Genomic DNA, 16207 nt, shown 5'->3' with positions numbered 1-16207 from the left:
GTGTTCAGAGAACTTCGTCTGCAGGAAACTAAGGATTGGGGTTTATTGACAAGGTTGCCGGTGTTTGCCTGCTTGAGAAGAAATTACATTCTGATTATTGAGTACAGGATTCTAGGTGAGGCCATGATCAAGTCTACTGAGGGTGGAATCTTTCAATCTATGCATTTGCTATCTGGGGCCTGAGCCGAGCAACTGGCACATTCTGATTGATGCCCCGTAGAGCAAACTGATCGGTGGAGGTGGACATGCGCACGAAAGGATTCCGTCCCAGCAAAGCTTAGGACTTCTTGGGGGAGCCCTAGGCAAAGATGTCACCGCATTCTCCTGCTACACAGGACTTGAGTAGCACCTAACTGAGGAGCCCTGGGAGCCACTTGGCAGTCATGAGGAGGAACCAGAACTGGGATGAAGTGGCTTCAGAAAAGCAGAAAGGAACCTGGGGAAGGGACCAGACCCTTCGTCATATTACTGATACAGGATTCAGGTCCTTTGATGCTAATCTCCACTTAGCTTGGGCTTCTTGTATCATTTAAGCAAAACAGGAGAGGTTTCTGCTCCTGTGATTGAAAGCGCCTTATGCAAAACAGCGTTCACTGTGGCAAGGAAAGGAGCAAACACAGGATCCATTTGGAAATCAGCAGAAATTGTACCAGCCGGCAACAACCACTCTTCCCATTCAGTATGCCCAAAGCCTGGCGTGTCCTCAGAAAAAGGCAATGTTCTTATTGGATTTGGATCTTAGTGTGAAAAACGTCCGTTTGCCAACGCTCCCCAGAGTGCCCAGACTCCACGTTTAACACTTCAGAGGCTGCGGAGCAGCTGTGAGCGGGAGAAGGGCTCTTTCTGCACCTCTGCAGGCAGGTACCCTGGAGGGTGCCGGGCGGGAAGCCTGAGAAACTACAGGAGGGGCGGCCCCTGGGCTGGACTGGACTCGGCTTTGAGGACCGATCAGCCTCCCGTGCTGGTCAACCCTCATGTGCTCCCATTAGTCCAGGGCCCGATCTTCAACAGTTCTGGTTCTAATGCAATGAAAATTTTGCGTGTAAAGTGAAATGCATTAAACTTTGGCAGCTAAAACGTTACTAAGGGAGTTTGCAGGGGATGATAGTTCTCAGAAAAAGTGGATTCACACCCGGTAAGGTCACAAGACAGAGACAGATAGAGAAGCATGTCAGTCGTGGGGTGAAGGAAGTACCCGCAAGCCGACCGTGCTGCTTTTCTACTCGTCACTCCTGCTTCGTGGTTCCTTGCGAATGTGGGGAACACAGCAGTTGGGGGCTCAGGCCACGGATTTCAGTGCCCATCCGAGCTCCTTCTGGCCACTCTTAACGTGACCTGCCCCTTCCTCGTCTCATCGCTTTTGTGAGATGGCCCTCTGCCGAGTCAAGGCATTTTGATGACGGATGAGACGGCAGGCTGAGGGCTAGTGAGCCGGGAGAAGGCACCCGACGCCAGGCCAGCCACCCCTCATGGGAATCTTTGTGCCTCCCGATGGCTCCTGAGCCCCACATCGAGCCTTCTTTACCTTGGCCCTAGTTTGTGTCAGAAGTCTGCTTTTGTTGGAGGAGTTCTTAAGAGAATGTGACCTCCTGCTGACCCCAAGGTGGCTCGGGCCATCGGAAGCCCCTCCTCCCTTCCGCTGTCCTTGAATGTAAGTTCCTCTCCGTCCTAGGAGCTGTCACAAGATCCCAGCGTCAGAGGGAGTGCTGTTGGGCCCATCTGGGCGGTGCCCGGGATGAAGCCCATGTAGGCGACTATATAAACTTCTAGGGTTCTGGCCGGTTGTGCACAGACCTCCTCGTGGGGCTGCCCGAGACCAGCCTGGTATGTATGTTCCTTGCTTCTTAAACCTGCCAGGACCCACGTGGAGTGGCCTGCCTCTTTCGTGGTCTGTCCTTGTCTACCCTGTAAGGGGCCCGGGGCTGATTTCACGGAGATGCTCCGCAGGGAGCTCGCAGGCGCCAGAGGCCAGGAGAGCAGAGACGTGGGTCTGGAGAAAGAGGCATCCTTGGTGCGTCCCAGGCTTGGCCACAAGGCTGTGTGTGGGGAAGTGCGGACGTCCGCCAGATGCTCGGGGACACCCCGACAGCCCCAGGCGGTCTGATGCGCTCGTGGGGGGAGCTGCGGCGGGTCCCCCCGACAGAGACGGGAAGCCCGTGGCTGCGGGGCAGGCTGGCCTCTGCTGGGGACAGATGGGCCGCCACCGGTGCCCGACGACAGGCCGCGGCTCGGAAAGCAGGGTGTTAGAAGAGCTGCGGGTAGAGAAGGGCATGTGGGGTGCACCGCTGCTCGGGCCTGGGGGGTGGAGAAGGCGGGACAGCAAGATGGCACCTTGGAGACTTTAGGCGCCTGTTTGCAAGGTTACGGGCCACTGGCTGCCCTCGGATTCTGGTCTAAGTGCTGGGACGGAGCCCGACAGCCGCTAAGAGGGAGGACTCGGGAGTCAAGAGGAGGAGGCACTGGTGATGGATGAGGACAGGGACTGCGCCCCGTGCCCTCTGACCCCTGAGACAAAGTAAATCCTAATAGCACAGCCCCAGGCCGGGGGACCCCCAGCTGGGGAAAGTGCTGGATGATTGCTCCTATGCTCCTGAGCTCACTGACATAGGGGCCCATCCCAGCCACAGGCCAGGGCACGCCTGCACCTGGGGATCCCGTGGCGGTGGGATCCGGGCCGATGGCCGCTTGACAAGGGGCCCAGAGCCCTAGGCCGTGACAGTTGGCCTGATCCGCAGGGATGGACGCTAGGGTGGGGACACTGGGAAGCTGAGGTGGATGATCCCGAGTAAGCCCTCGTGAGGTCAGGACATGTGGGGAGACATTGGGGATCGCCCGCCAGCCAGGCTTTGCTGTCTCCCACACTCTGGCTCCTGAGGCGCTGAGACTCCTGGCCGTGGGGAAGCCGAGGCCCTCGCGGAGCCCGAGCCGCCGCCCCTCCCGCACATCCGGCAGATGGCGAGCGTGGGCAGGCCGACCACCCCGCAGCCCCGGGCACAACAGGGCTGGACAGACAGCGACTTGGTTAATGCAGCGACAGCCTGCCCTGTGCGTCCCAAACCGTGCCCCAGGCAACCGCCAGTGGGATCTGGGTCCATGTGCCCGAGTTCCCGACGGGTGAGGCGGGGGCAGGTGATCGCACAGACCCGCTGGCCCCCACGGAGCGTTCTGCATGTGGCCCGGTTTGTGCAGACACACCTGCCTCCTGATCCCAGCTTTCTCCCACTGGGCAGACCGAGACCGCCGTCACGAGGGGCTCGGAGAAGCCGAGTACCGTGTACACATACCCTCGTCAAATAGACAGTGATCGGGGTCACGGTTTCAGGAACTGGGCAAAGGAACATGACAGGAGTGGAGGTTCCCAACCCCTGGAGCCCTGTGGGCAGCAGGAAGGTAGAACAGAAGATTGGGAGATTAAAGCAGCAGATTAAATTGCCAACAGTGAAACCACCTTGGTCTGGTGGACGTCAGAACTGTCCTGGGTTTAGGTTAATACATTTGGAGGACCACGAAGTAGGGCCTGTCTGTTAGCTCATCCCGCACCTGGGGACCCCTGCCGAGACACCCAGCATCATAAAGCTATGGAAGTCTCAGGACACAGCCGTTGTCCTGACTCTCCAGGTGGATCACTGTGCTTTGCTGCTCAGGACACCAAGCCCCATGGGGGCTGGAGAGGCGTGATCTTCCAGAATTTGCCAAGGGATGTGTCACTAGGATGGGTGTGTTTCTTCCTAGCTGTGGAGGGAGGGGAAACAGCTCCATGCCCTCTGGGATCCCACTGTCCTGCTGAGATGCACCGTACCTGGACTGGAGCACGCACCGTACCCAGACTGGAGCACGCACCGTACCCGGACGAGAGCACCCACTGTACCTGGACTGGAGCACGCACCGTACCCGGACTGGAGCACGCACCGTACTCGGACGAGAGCACCCACCATCGTTAGAAGGGAGGAGGTGGGGTCCTGCTCCGGGGGTCCCGCTCCCAGTCCATCTCCTCTCCCCTGACAGGGCTGCCGTCCCTGACCAGCCTGTGCGGGATGCACAACCAGGTCAAGTTCCCCGGCGCCGTGGCCACATTAGCGTGAACAGGTCAGGCCACAAGTGCGATTCTTGCCCAAGGGGAGGCCCTTCCCGTACAAGCACTGTCTGTATCTGTCTTTCCCGCCTTGGGCTTCTGCAGCTCCTCTGGTGTCCGGTGCCAGAATGGGCCCCAGATGCAAAGGCCTTTCTACAGCCTGGCCTCTCCTAAGCGGCAGAGGAAGCGCTCCAGCTGTGGGCGTCGCCAGAGAGCTCGCAAACGGGCCGCCTGCAGCCGAGGAGACGCCTGGCTGAGCGCCCCGGACACGTTGTGGAAGAGGGCAATGGACAAGGCTGTGAGCGCCGGCCCGACGGCTGGGATGCTTGCATTGTTTGTCAAGTTCTTATTTAAGCTCCAGTTAGTTACCATACAGCGTACTCTCAGTGTGGGGTGTAGGATTCAGCGATCGCACACGGCCATACGACACCCGGTGCTCATCACACACGTGCCCTCCTTCCTCCCTGTCACACACTGAACCCGTCCCCATGCCCACCTCCCCTCCAGGAACCCTCTGTTCTCTGGAGTCTGGAGTCTGTTTCCCGGTTTGCCCTTCTTTTGTCCCCCCACGTTCATCTGTTTGTTTCTTCAATTCCACATATGAGTGAAATCGTTTGCTGTTTGCCTTTCTCTGGCTGACTTACCGCGCTTAGCATTCTGCTCTCTAGCTGCACCCGCGTCATTGCGCATGGCAAGATGTCATGGTCTCTAAAAAAAAAAAAAAGTCATCGTCTCTGACGGCCGAGTAATATTCCATTGTATGTGTACACCGCGTCTTCTTTTTCCACTTATCAGTCGGTGGACTTTTGGACTCTTCCCATAGTTCGGCTTTTGTAGATGCTGCTGCTCTAAACATCGGGGTGCATGTACCCCTTCCAATCAGTAGTTTTGTATTCTTTGGGTAAATGCCTCGTACTGCAAATGCTGCTTCATAACGTAGTTCTATTTCTAATTTTTTGAGAAACCTCCATCCTGTTTTGGAATGCTTGCATTTTTGTCATTAATGGAACGTGTTTCTTGATGCTCCTCAGGAAGTGATGAGTGATAAAGCAGAGGAGCCCGCTGCTGGGCCCAAACGCCAAGTGAAACGTCCTGGAAAATCCATCACTCCGCCTCCGTCTAAGAAAATGCTGAGCACGTCGCTGCTGCCAGAGAGAGAGGAAGGAGAAGGATCATCCCAGCCCGACGGCTCACCCATGTCCTGGGAAGATAGTGAGGATGCCTGTCCTCCCCTCCCTGACCCGACCGAGGGCAGCCAGGCCTCTGGCTCCTCCACGCCTTGGGATCAGTTCCTATCAAGGTCACCGGCTTTGGGTGAGGCTGCCATTAATTTCTCAGCCACACTGGACCAGGTGTTCACTCTGTCCTTCCTGGAAACATTCCTGGCTTCCCAAGCTCCTCACTCTACTCGTTTCCTTCTCATTGAATTTGCCTCCGTTCTCCTTTCTGATCTTCCTTCTCTCCTCTTAACACTGTCATCGTTCCTGAGTCCCACTGTTACACTGTCCGTCATCCCACACTGCCTCAGCACTCAGCAAGCTGCCCCACTAGCTTCTGAGCTCGCATCCTGCTTTCCCACTTGACCCTGTGTAGCCCATTTGTTCCCGTGCACCCAGAGTGACCATGTCCACATAGATATCAGATCATTACCTGCCTATCCTGAAACCTATCATCAACTCCCCCGAGCACTCAGAACAGAGTCTGAGCTCCTGACGCTGGTCCCCACGCCCTGCACGGCATGACCCTGTCATCCTTTCCTACATGCGTCCTCTCCGTGTCCTTCTTGCTCTCTCTGCCTCTGTCCTTTGCTCCTCAGCCCCAGCTCGTCCCCTCCTAGCGGCCCTGCACGGCCCTCCCGGCAGCTGGACCTCCTCCTCTGCGTGTGCACAGGCCGCCTCCGTCTCCTGTTCCTGGCTCTGCCCAGGGCTCACCTCCTCAGGGGGCCCTGCCCGACCGCGCATCATGGATGCTTCCCCTCCTGCTCTCGCTCACATCCCTGCTGACTTCCTTCCTTCCTAACACAAAGTCAAACTGTTTCATTCCCTTTGCTCATTGTGCATGTACTCTCTGACGTCCACAGGAGGTTATACATTCCAAAAGGAAAGGGTTTCTTCTGTCTCGTTCACTCCCGATCCCCAGGCCTGGATGAATGAAGTAGACGTGTCAAACTTGAAGGAAAAAAGTGCATTTTCTGAGACAGAAAAGCCAGATGAGGATGATCATTTAGTGACTGGGATTTCTAGTGATGGAGTGCCAATATCAGGCATCCTGACATCAAGTGACACGTTCAGCTTTTCCCCTTGTAGACGGGATCAAGGGAACATTAAATCATGAGTGCCAGGGCTCTGTGAATGTTTGCTATTTGGTTATACTGTCCAAGTCTGTTTCTGTGTGTGTGCGTAGTGACAAGAAGAGAAGAGGCTTCTTTGTTGTATTATTTTTCCTGAGGTCAAATTTTCAGGTCTGATACATCTAGCTGGTATATTCTCCTGCTATGAAATGAAATATTAGAGACTGTAGAGCACATGGATGTGCATGTGGGGTTGTTGAAATGCGCGTCATTGCAGCTCCAGGTTCAATTAGGTTTCCGGATGCACCTGTGCTTCACGGTATCCATGGGGAGGGGACGGAAAGTGGTCGATCCCCACCTGATGGCTTCTGGTCCAAATCTGTTCCTCCAGACCTTATGAATATGGCAGGAGATGGTGTTCCACACAGTCAGGTGGATTCTTTGTGTCATGACTTAGCCAGTGTCAGCAAGGGGGGGCTGATTCATTCACAAACCTGGTCGTCGTGCACTGGTGGGAGGACTCATTCCCAGCTGTCTCTCTGCAGATGACCCCAAGGTCAGCGCAATGTCGGGAAATGTGTCAGATCAACTGCCGATACCAGTGGAAATCAATGTGGAAATAAAAGTGCAATTAAAGAAGGAAATTCAATATTTTGAAGGAAGTAAGTAGAATAACCATTTCTGTCCATGAAACCCCAGGAAGTCTTTCCTGTTCTATGATCCAGACTAGATTCAACTGACGTCTTGAGGCTCCTCCTTTGCCAGAATTGGGTTTTCACAATTAGAATGGTTCCTCTTTAGTTTGACTGAAATGCCCCAGTAAATCTTTTATGTTGTTGTTGTTCTTTTGTATTTCTTAATCGGTGGTTGTGTACCAGATTCCACCGGTGGATATGTTCGGATGTCTGAATGTAAGCATGGAAAGCACAGGTACTCTGTAACGTTCTAGCCCTTGAATGATCGCTGAGACTCCAAGACTGAGTTCTAACTCCTCTTTGTACTTTAGAAATACTGAAGGGTTTTTTCTAAATATCTTCAGAATATGAGAAAATCTTAAAATTGCTTGAAGAAGTGCAAGGACCTCCAGAAGTGCAGAAAAAATTTGTTGTATATGCCATAAAGGAAGCGGCAAGGTGAGTGGGAGGAACTGTCCAGTATGTTTCACAGGGGGGCCCAGTGCGCTGCTGGCTGGGGGGCTTGGGGTCGGGCCCTGCCTGGCGTTTCTCAAACCCTGGTCCTCACTCAGAGTTCATGTCGTCCCCAGTTATTTAGGTCGATATTATCTGAGTCTCTCCTTCTTCTAAGCTCAAGGAACCCTCTGTTCACACCAGAGTTTGAGGTGGGCCTTGACCCTGAACTGGCACTCTTTGTATTAATGGAGGGTCCCTTACCACGCAGATGTGTTTTCTGTGCTCCTGTAAATCGAGCTTCTCTTTGCATTTTCTACAGAGCCTCGTGCATCAAAGGTTCTTTGGGTGGCTTTTGGTTAATGACTTGTCTCTTTATTTTCAGATTTAAAAGAGAAGACTTAATAAGTCACCTTGAGAAGGTACTAGAAAAAATAGAATATGACCAGTTTCTCAACAGAGGTGTTGGCTTCCCAAGCTTATAATCCCATTATCGCACTGATCAATGGAAAGCAGAACCAGTTGGCTGTCCTGGAGTGCGACCAGATATTGTTGATGCCTCCCAGCACGAGTTAGTTAAGACTTGTCTTCTTGCGGCTAAGAAAATGCATTGCAACTTTCCTGTTATAAGTTTCTCTTAGTAAAAGCTGGGCTTTTGCCCTAAGTGTTTCATCTGAATGGATTGTTTGTTTGTTTTCCTTCTGAAGTGGGGAAACCCTGTTAAGTCATCAGGTTGCACTATATCCTAGGTTCTCTGGAGGTCGCAGGCCTGTAGCTGGTATTTATAACTGTCTTCTATACCAGCCATTTCTTTCTTTTTTTTTTAAGAGAGGGAGGGTCGTAAGGAGCAGAGGGAGAGGGAGAAAGATATTTTTTCTTTTTTTTTAATTTTATTTTATTATGTTATGTTAGTCACCATTCATTACGTCATTAGTTTTTGATGTAGTGATCCATGATCCATTGTTTTCGTATAACACCCAGTGCTCCATGCAGTACGTGTCCTCCTTAATACCCATCACCGGGCTAACCCATTCCCCCACCCTCCTCCCCTCTAGAACCCTCAGTTTGTTTCCTGGAGTCCATAGTCTCTCATGGTTCGTCTCCTCCTCCAATCCCCTGCCTTCATTTTTCCCTTCCTACTATCTTCTTTTTTTTTTTTAACATATAATGTATTATTTGTTTCAGGGGTACAGGTCTGTGATTCATCAGTCTTACACAGTTCACAGTGCTCACCATTGCACATACCCTCCCCAATGTCCATCCCCCAGCCACCCCATCCCTCCCACCCCCCTCCACTCCAGCAACCCTCAGTTTGTTTCCTGAGATTAAGAGTGGGAGAGAGAGATTTTTAAGCAGGTGGCGCACGTAGCGTGCATTCTGATGCCAAGCCTGATCTCACAACCCTGGGATCATGACCTGAGCCTAAATCAAGAGTCAGTTGCTTAACTGACTGAACCACCTGGGCACCCTCTTTTTCTTTTTTAATTTTATTTAAGTAATGTGTACCCCTAATGTGGGCTCGAACTCACAACCCTGAGGTCAAGAGTCACGTGCTCCCCTGACTGAGCCAGCCAGCACACCATACACTCTCCATTTCTTACTCATTTTGCCTGAGACAGCCCGTCAGCTGGTCATATGGCTTGGCCTGAGGGGATGACTCACAGCTTAATTACCGATGGACCCGACCATTAGACGTCCTGCCTGAACTAGGTTGTTATCATTTTCCTTTGACTTTAATCACCAACATGAGAGTGCTGAGAAAAACCCGAACATCGTGGACATAGTCCTCCTCAGGGTCTTGTGTCATTGCAGCCGTGCGTCCTTACCAGTCAGGTTCCATCTCCCCACACTGTGCAGGAGCGCCATGTTGGCCTGATGACTGAGGGAGAGGAGCACTCCAGCCTGAACCCCTGGCAGAGTCACTGTTACTAGATTGCTGACAGTCAGTGAATGACCCACCTCGAAGTTCTCTCTGCCCCAGAGCTTGTAGCTTCTCCTGAGTAATGGGTCATGAGCGTTTCCTGTAAGCAGTGGTACTGGGGGGAGCATGTTGCCGAGCACCTCACACGTGCCAGGGTGGGCTTTGGCTTCTTACCATCCTCCTCACCTCAACCCCACAGCCATCTTATGAGGCAGAGGCCACGATTTCCACTTAATACCTGAAGAAACTGAGCCCCCCAGAGAGCATGTCCTTGCTCCAGATCAGACAGCTGGTTGGAAGCTGACACCAGGGTTGACCCCAGGCTTTTTTGGTTTCCTGTACCGAAATTGAACATTGGGAGGGATCCCCTTCTCCCAACACCAAGCCATTCTCATACACCGGCAGGTATCTGAGAATTCAACTCAGTGCTGGCACAATCCACCCAGAGCCCGCATCACATTCCACAGGTTCAGTGTTCAGTCCTCCAAGACTGCCCCAACCCTGACTTCAGACACGAGTTACAAGCTCCAGGCTGTTACCTGTGCTTCTGACTGGCTATGGATTAGAAGTTCCAAAGACCTCCTTAGGTTCGGTTAATTTGCTAGAGCAGCTCACAGAATTCAGGGAAACAATTCACGTTTACCTGTAAAGCATATGATAAAGAATACACATCAACAGCCAGATGAAGAACTACATAGCAGGAGGTCTGGGGAAAGGTGCTGGGCTTCCATGCCCCTCGAGAGTGCCACTGTCCCCAATCTCCACATGTTCACCAGAAGCTCTCTGTACCCTGTCCTTTTGGTTTCTTATGGAGGCCTCATTGGCCTATGGCTGATTCAACCTCCGACCCTTGCCCTTCCCTGAATGTTGGGGATCGGGTTGAAAGTTTCAACCCTCCAATCATGTGGTTGGTCCTCCTGGCAACCAGCCCCTGCCCTTGGGTAGAGACCAAAAGTCACCTTCATTGGGACACCTGGGTGGCTCAGTTGGTTAAGCGACTGCCTTCGGCTCAGGTCATGATTCTAGAGTCCTAGGATAGAGTCCCACATCATGCTCCCTGCTTGGCTGGGAGTCTGCTTCTCCCTCTGACCCTCCCCCTTCTCACGCTCTCTCTCTCTTTCTCTCTCATTCTCTCTCAAATAAATAAATAAAAATCTTAAAAAAAAAGTCACCTTCATTAATAACACCCATTTCTCCTTATGGCTCTGAAGCGTTCTTCAGAACTGTGGATGAGGACCAAATATATCTGAGAAATATATTTTAGTCATCGGAATTTCCAAATATATATCCATTATCAATTATTACATTACACCAGCTGTCCATCACTCCATTTCCAATGATCTTGAAAATGGTGCAGCACCGCACCCATGCTTCACAAAACGGAAACTGGGTTCCTTACTAAACTGAGATCTAAACACTGAAAAGTGCGAGGACTTTGACTTTCCAAGGGAAGAAGGGCATGGCGAGACCCCCTTTGATCTCCAAGTACAGCACGAGGCCTCCCCGATTCAAGAGACCAGCACAGAAGGCTGAGTGCTCGGAGGCAGAGAACTTCTGTAACATGGGGTGGATCAAGGAAGAAAGTCTGCGGAAAGCTAAAGCCCACCTCCCCTTAGGGACGGTGTTCCTGCCCCCCAAGGGCATGTCAGCCTGTGTCGTAGCTCTCTGTGCATTGAGAGGGTCTCCCTTGCGCTCCGGGTTCCCCAGAGTCCGTCCGCATGTAGCGGTCACACAGCATTAAGGAGCCCAGCGATCACTCCTCATCACCCTCAGCATGAAGCCACAAATTCCTGGGTGCCGCTGTGTGCAGGCCCTGAACACACTGGGAATGTCCGACCTCTTCCATCCTCCACAGGATCCGTGGAGTAGAGATAATTCAGCGCTTCTGTTGTGAGGAGATTCAGGCCAAGGCGGGGGAGGGCACAGGCAAGGTGGCCCTCTCAGTAAGTGCTGATCTCGCCTGTCTCCATACCAAAAAGAGCCTTTACATAAAAAACAGATCTTCTCCAAAGGTCACAATGTCAGACCCCCGCATATCTTTGCCTACAGATGCGCAGCAGGTTCCTGTTTATACCTAATGTTCTGCTTCAAGCCATATTTCACAAAGGTTTATGCATTTTATGCAATGTTTTGGTCTCTGAATCAGAATTAAGGAGTTTCTGAGTCAGATGTTATGGAATATAAAATTAGGTATACACTGGTCTTTCCATTTGAGACAGTTCCATGTGCTCCGCATGCTTGTGAGCCAGATTATGAAAAGCAAGTCCCAAGGAAATGCAAAACAGACAGTATGTATGTTCCCTTCTACCAATGTCCATTGTGCAGTCAGAAGTGGGCTGCACAAGCCCGTAGTTTGAGCCCCTTTAAACGTGCCCTTAACTCCAGCCCCTGGCAGCCACACTTCTGCTTTCTGTTTTCATAAATTTGATTACTCTAGTAACCTGTAGACTTGTAGCACATGTCAGAATTTCCTTTTTTCCTAAGGCTGAATAATATGCCATTGTATGTGTATACTGCATTTTTTTTTGCCCAGTTCATCCATCGATGGACACTTGGGTTTCTTCTACTTTTGGCTATTTTGAATAATGCTATGAACATGGGTGTGCAAATATCTCTTAGAAATCCTGATTTCAATTCTTTTAGATATCTATCCAGAAGCGGGATTGCTGGATCATCTAGCAGTTTTATTTTTGAATTTTTTCAGGAATTAGCATGCTATTTCCCATAGCGGTGGCCCCTTTTACGACCACACCAACAGTGCACAAGCATTCCAATTTCTCCCCATCTTCAACAACACTTGTTCTTTTCTGTTTTGTTTTTGTTTTAAGATTTATTTATCTATTTGAGAGAGAGAGAGAGCACGAGCAGGAGGGGCAGAGGGAGAGGCAGAGATAATCTCAAGTAAACTCAGCACTCAGTGTGGAGCCTGACGTGGGGCTCAATCTCATGACCCTGAGATCACAACCTGAGCTGAAACCAAGAGTTGGACACTTAACTGACTCTGCCACCCAGGCGCCCCTCTTTTCTGTTTTTTATAGCAGCCATCCTAATGGGTGCGAGGTGATATCTTGGTGTGGTTTTTATTTGCATTTCCCTAATTATTAGTGATGTTGAGCATCTTCTCATATGCTCGACGGCCTTTTGTATATCATGGGAAATTATTTAATGGATATAGAGTTTCAGTTTTGCAAGATGAGAAAGCTCTGAAGATGGTTTGCACAACTGTGTGAATGTACTTAGCATCACTGAGTGGTTTGTTGGAAATAGTTAAGATGGTCCATTTTATGTTGCCTATTTTTTACCATAATTTAAAAAACAAGGACAGGCCTGACCCTCACTCCCCGCCCAGAGATTGGCCTGCTCCCCAGGGGATGCTAATATGTGGTTACGATTGCGCTTCTTAGACACCCATGTACATCAGAATCACTGGAGGGCTTGTGGGGGCCCAGATCTTTGGGTCACACTCACAGAGATTATATTCTAGCTGTCTGAGGGCAGCGCCTGAGAATTTGCATTCCTGGCAGGTTTCCAGGTGATTCTGATGCTGCTCATATGAGGACTATGTTTTGAATGGCAAGGTTTTATAGACTAGGGTGGCCCAATCTCTTTTTCAACAACGTAGCCTCCCCCCGTCCCCAGTAATTCTGAGGAACTCTGAAGTTGGAGAACGGCCGACAGAGACTTTTTGGCATAGCTGTGCCCAAAGAGGAACCCAGCTCAGTCTCCTCAGCCTGGGCTGAGAGGAGAGCTTGGTGCGCTGGACGAATCCTGGTCTCTGGAATGTGGAAAACCATTCTTTGGTTTGCAGGGGACCAGGCAGCCGACATCTGCTGGCCATGAGGCAGGTATGACACGGAAGTCTGAAGTGTCTTTTCTTGGCCCAGACCAGATGAGCTTTGCTCCATCGTGTGAACTGTCCGAAGCAGAAACATCTGTGAAATCATTCTCTCATGCTTTGTGCAGAATAAGAGTTACTGCCAAATCCTCTTAATACCTGCAGCCGCTGGAAAGAGAAGAGTATTGCTTCCACTCCCCAATCTCAAGTGAGTTGTTTGGTGCCTTGGTTTTCTGGGAAACACAATAACCCGGAACGGCTCCCACAGGGCCCTTGCATGCCCAAGTTTATTGTGAAAAATGATCAGAAAGGCGGAAGCATCGCCATGTTCTTATAGTCCTTTTATCTGCATTCATTTGGCAAAATGGTTCTTGGGTGCTCTCTGTGCACCAGGCTCTGCGTCACATGCCAGCCAGACAGAAAGCTGCCTCCAGGCTGCTCCTCTTGCAGCACGTCTGTGGAACTTCGGAGCCCTGGGAGGGTCATGGGGCTTGGGGAACCTTCGCCCTCCATCATGGCTCTGTTCTCTCTGCAGTGAGCAGATCAAGAAAATATATCCTACCTGGAGCCATGGCAACCAAGGTGCTGACCACATCAGATCTCAGCTTAGCCACCAGACGTGTTCTCAGAACTGGGAAGGACTTAGAATGCATAAGTGTGCCCAGGACCCAGGGACCTGCCATCTACCAGGCCCAAGCTTGCTAGCCTGGGAACCCTGTTGGGGGGCGGTCAGCAATGGCAGGGCCATTTCCTAAGTAAACAGCTAAGTACCCAAGAAGCAGACTTACTGGGGGAGTCCAATCCAGTTGGTGGCCTTGGCCAGTCCTTTCAAAAAAAGAGGGAAGAGAAGGTGACATATAAAGAGCAGGTTTAGGTCTCTTATGGAAAAATACATGCAAGGTTTTGTAGACTCTAGGTTTCATAGGGCCCTGAGTGCTGGGCAGGGAAACTGAGTCAGAAGGGCAGTGACATGGGCCTGGACCAAAGAGTCTTTAGGGACTGCTACAATCATAAGTCTAGTGGTCAGCCACTGTGCGTCAGGGAGCAGGTCTGGCAGCACGACCCACCCCAGGCTGCAGATGCTGGAGAAATTGGAAGGGATCATGGGCCTCTGCCCTAGCCAGGCCTGGCTCCAGAATGGGCAGGGAGCACACTGTGGGTAGAGGCCAAACAGACAAACATACCCTTGAACCATTCAGCTACGACAGACTGACAAGGGCAATCACGGAAGGGGCAGTTGAGAAGATCCGTGCACATGTCCAACACACTCGGGACCCCCCCCCCCCCCCGCCCCATCCCTGCGCTGCAGCCACCGCGGCCTCCTGCTTCCCGGCACCTGGCAGCCCGCGCCCCTTCGGGGCCTTTGCAGCTGGACTGCCCGCTGCCTCAGTTCCCCTTCCCACGTCTCGTCACCCTTCCCCTCTCTCCTTAAATGCCGCCTCCTCAGACAGGCGCTGTGTCACCCCATGTAAAGTAAGACCCTCAGTAGTTCTCCTTCCGCCCCTGGCCTGGCAGAGCGCTGAGACGTGCGGACAACGGGTCCGGCCCCCGGTTCCGCGTGGGTTCTGCGTGGGGGGGGACCGCCACCTGCCGCCCGCGCTCCCTCCCCTCTCGTCCTCACTCCTGGAACCCTGACTTTGTCTTGGGTGGCCATGTGTCCTTCAATAAATATGCCCCTCCTCAGACTCCTTTCCAGTGAGGGATGGCCCTTTGACACAGTTCTGGAAAAGGAGATGTCAGCTGAGAATGTCCAAGGCAACCTTTGCATTGAGAGACTCATCTGCCTATTTCCACCGAGGAGTCTGGATGCCTGGGAGCGGAAAGCCCGGATCCCCCGCGGGCCGGTCATATTGCAGCCTGAGGCTCAGAGAAAATGTGCGCCCCTATGTACATGTTTTATGAAATTATATCACAATTATTTTTTCCCATAACATCAAAGCTGTCGAAAAGACATTGAAAGGTTGAAAATTAGATGTACATAAACTCACATTATTTTCAATTTAAATATTTTTTGTACCCGAAACAGAATTGATTATAATTTTACTTTCTGACTTTCATGTAAACACTCATTAATCATATTTTCAAAATATACTTCTTTGCCCATCTCATTTTTTAAAAGTAGGTTCCACACCCATCTCATTTTTGATGAGAGAATTGCCACCTGAGACAAGTTTTGCCAAGTGATGATCTATAATGATTTTTAAAAGATTTTATTTTTTTATTTATTTGAGAGAGAGAGCATGAGCAGGGGGGAGGGGCAGAGGGAGAGGGAGAAGCAGGCTCCCTGCTCAGCAGGGAGCCTGATGCTGGATTTGATCCCAGGACCCTAAGATCATGACCTGAGCTGAAGGCAGACGCTTAGCTGACTGAGCCACCCAGGCTCCCCTCTAACAATTTTTATTAAACTTCTGCTGACTGAAAGATCTTTTGCAGGATGCTGCAGTCACTGGTATTGTTCAGTACAAATCTAAAGGTTACTTCTATATTTGCCTAAGAGTGCACAAAGGAAAATCTGTGACTCGGTTTTACAAGATCCAAACATGATTCTGATGTGTTACAAAGTATAGATCCTGTCTCTGCTTTATTTTAATTTAATTTAATTTAATTTTATTTTATTTTATTTTATTTTATTTTATTTTAATGTTATGTTAGTCACCATACAATACATCATTAGTTTTTGATGTGGTGATTCCATGATTCATTGTTTTCGTATAACACCCAGTGCTCCATGCAGTACGTGCCCTCCTTAATACCCATCACCGGGCTGACCCATCCCCCTCCCCCCTCCCCTCTAAAACCCTGTTTGTTTCTCAGAGTCCATAGTCTCTCATGGTTCGTCTCCCGCTCCGATTCCCCCCCCTTCATTTTTTCCTTCTTTCTCCCAATGTCCTCCATGCTATTCCTTATGTTCCACAAATAAATGAAACCATATGATAATTGACTTTCTCTGCTTGACTTATTT

The sequence above is a fragment of the Halichoerus grypus genome, chromosome X (genome assembly GCF_964656455.1).
Source record: "Halichoerus grypus chromosome X, mHalGry1.hap1.1, whole genome shotgun sequence".
Classification (NCBI taxonomy): Eukaryota; Metazoa; Chordata; class Mammalia; order Carnivora; family Phocidae; genus Halichoerus; species Halichoerus grypus.
The sequence above is the reverse complement of the archived record's forward strand: the minus strand, read 5'-3'. Positions refer to the sequence as shown.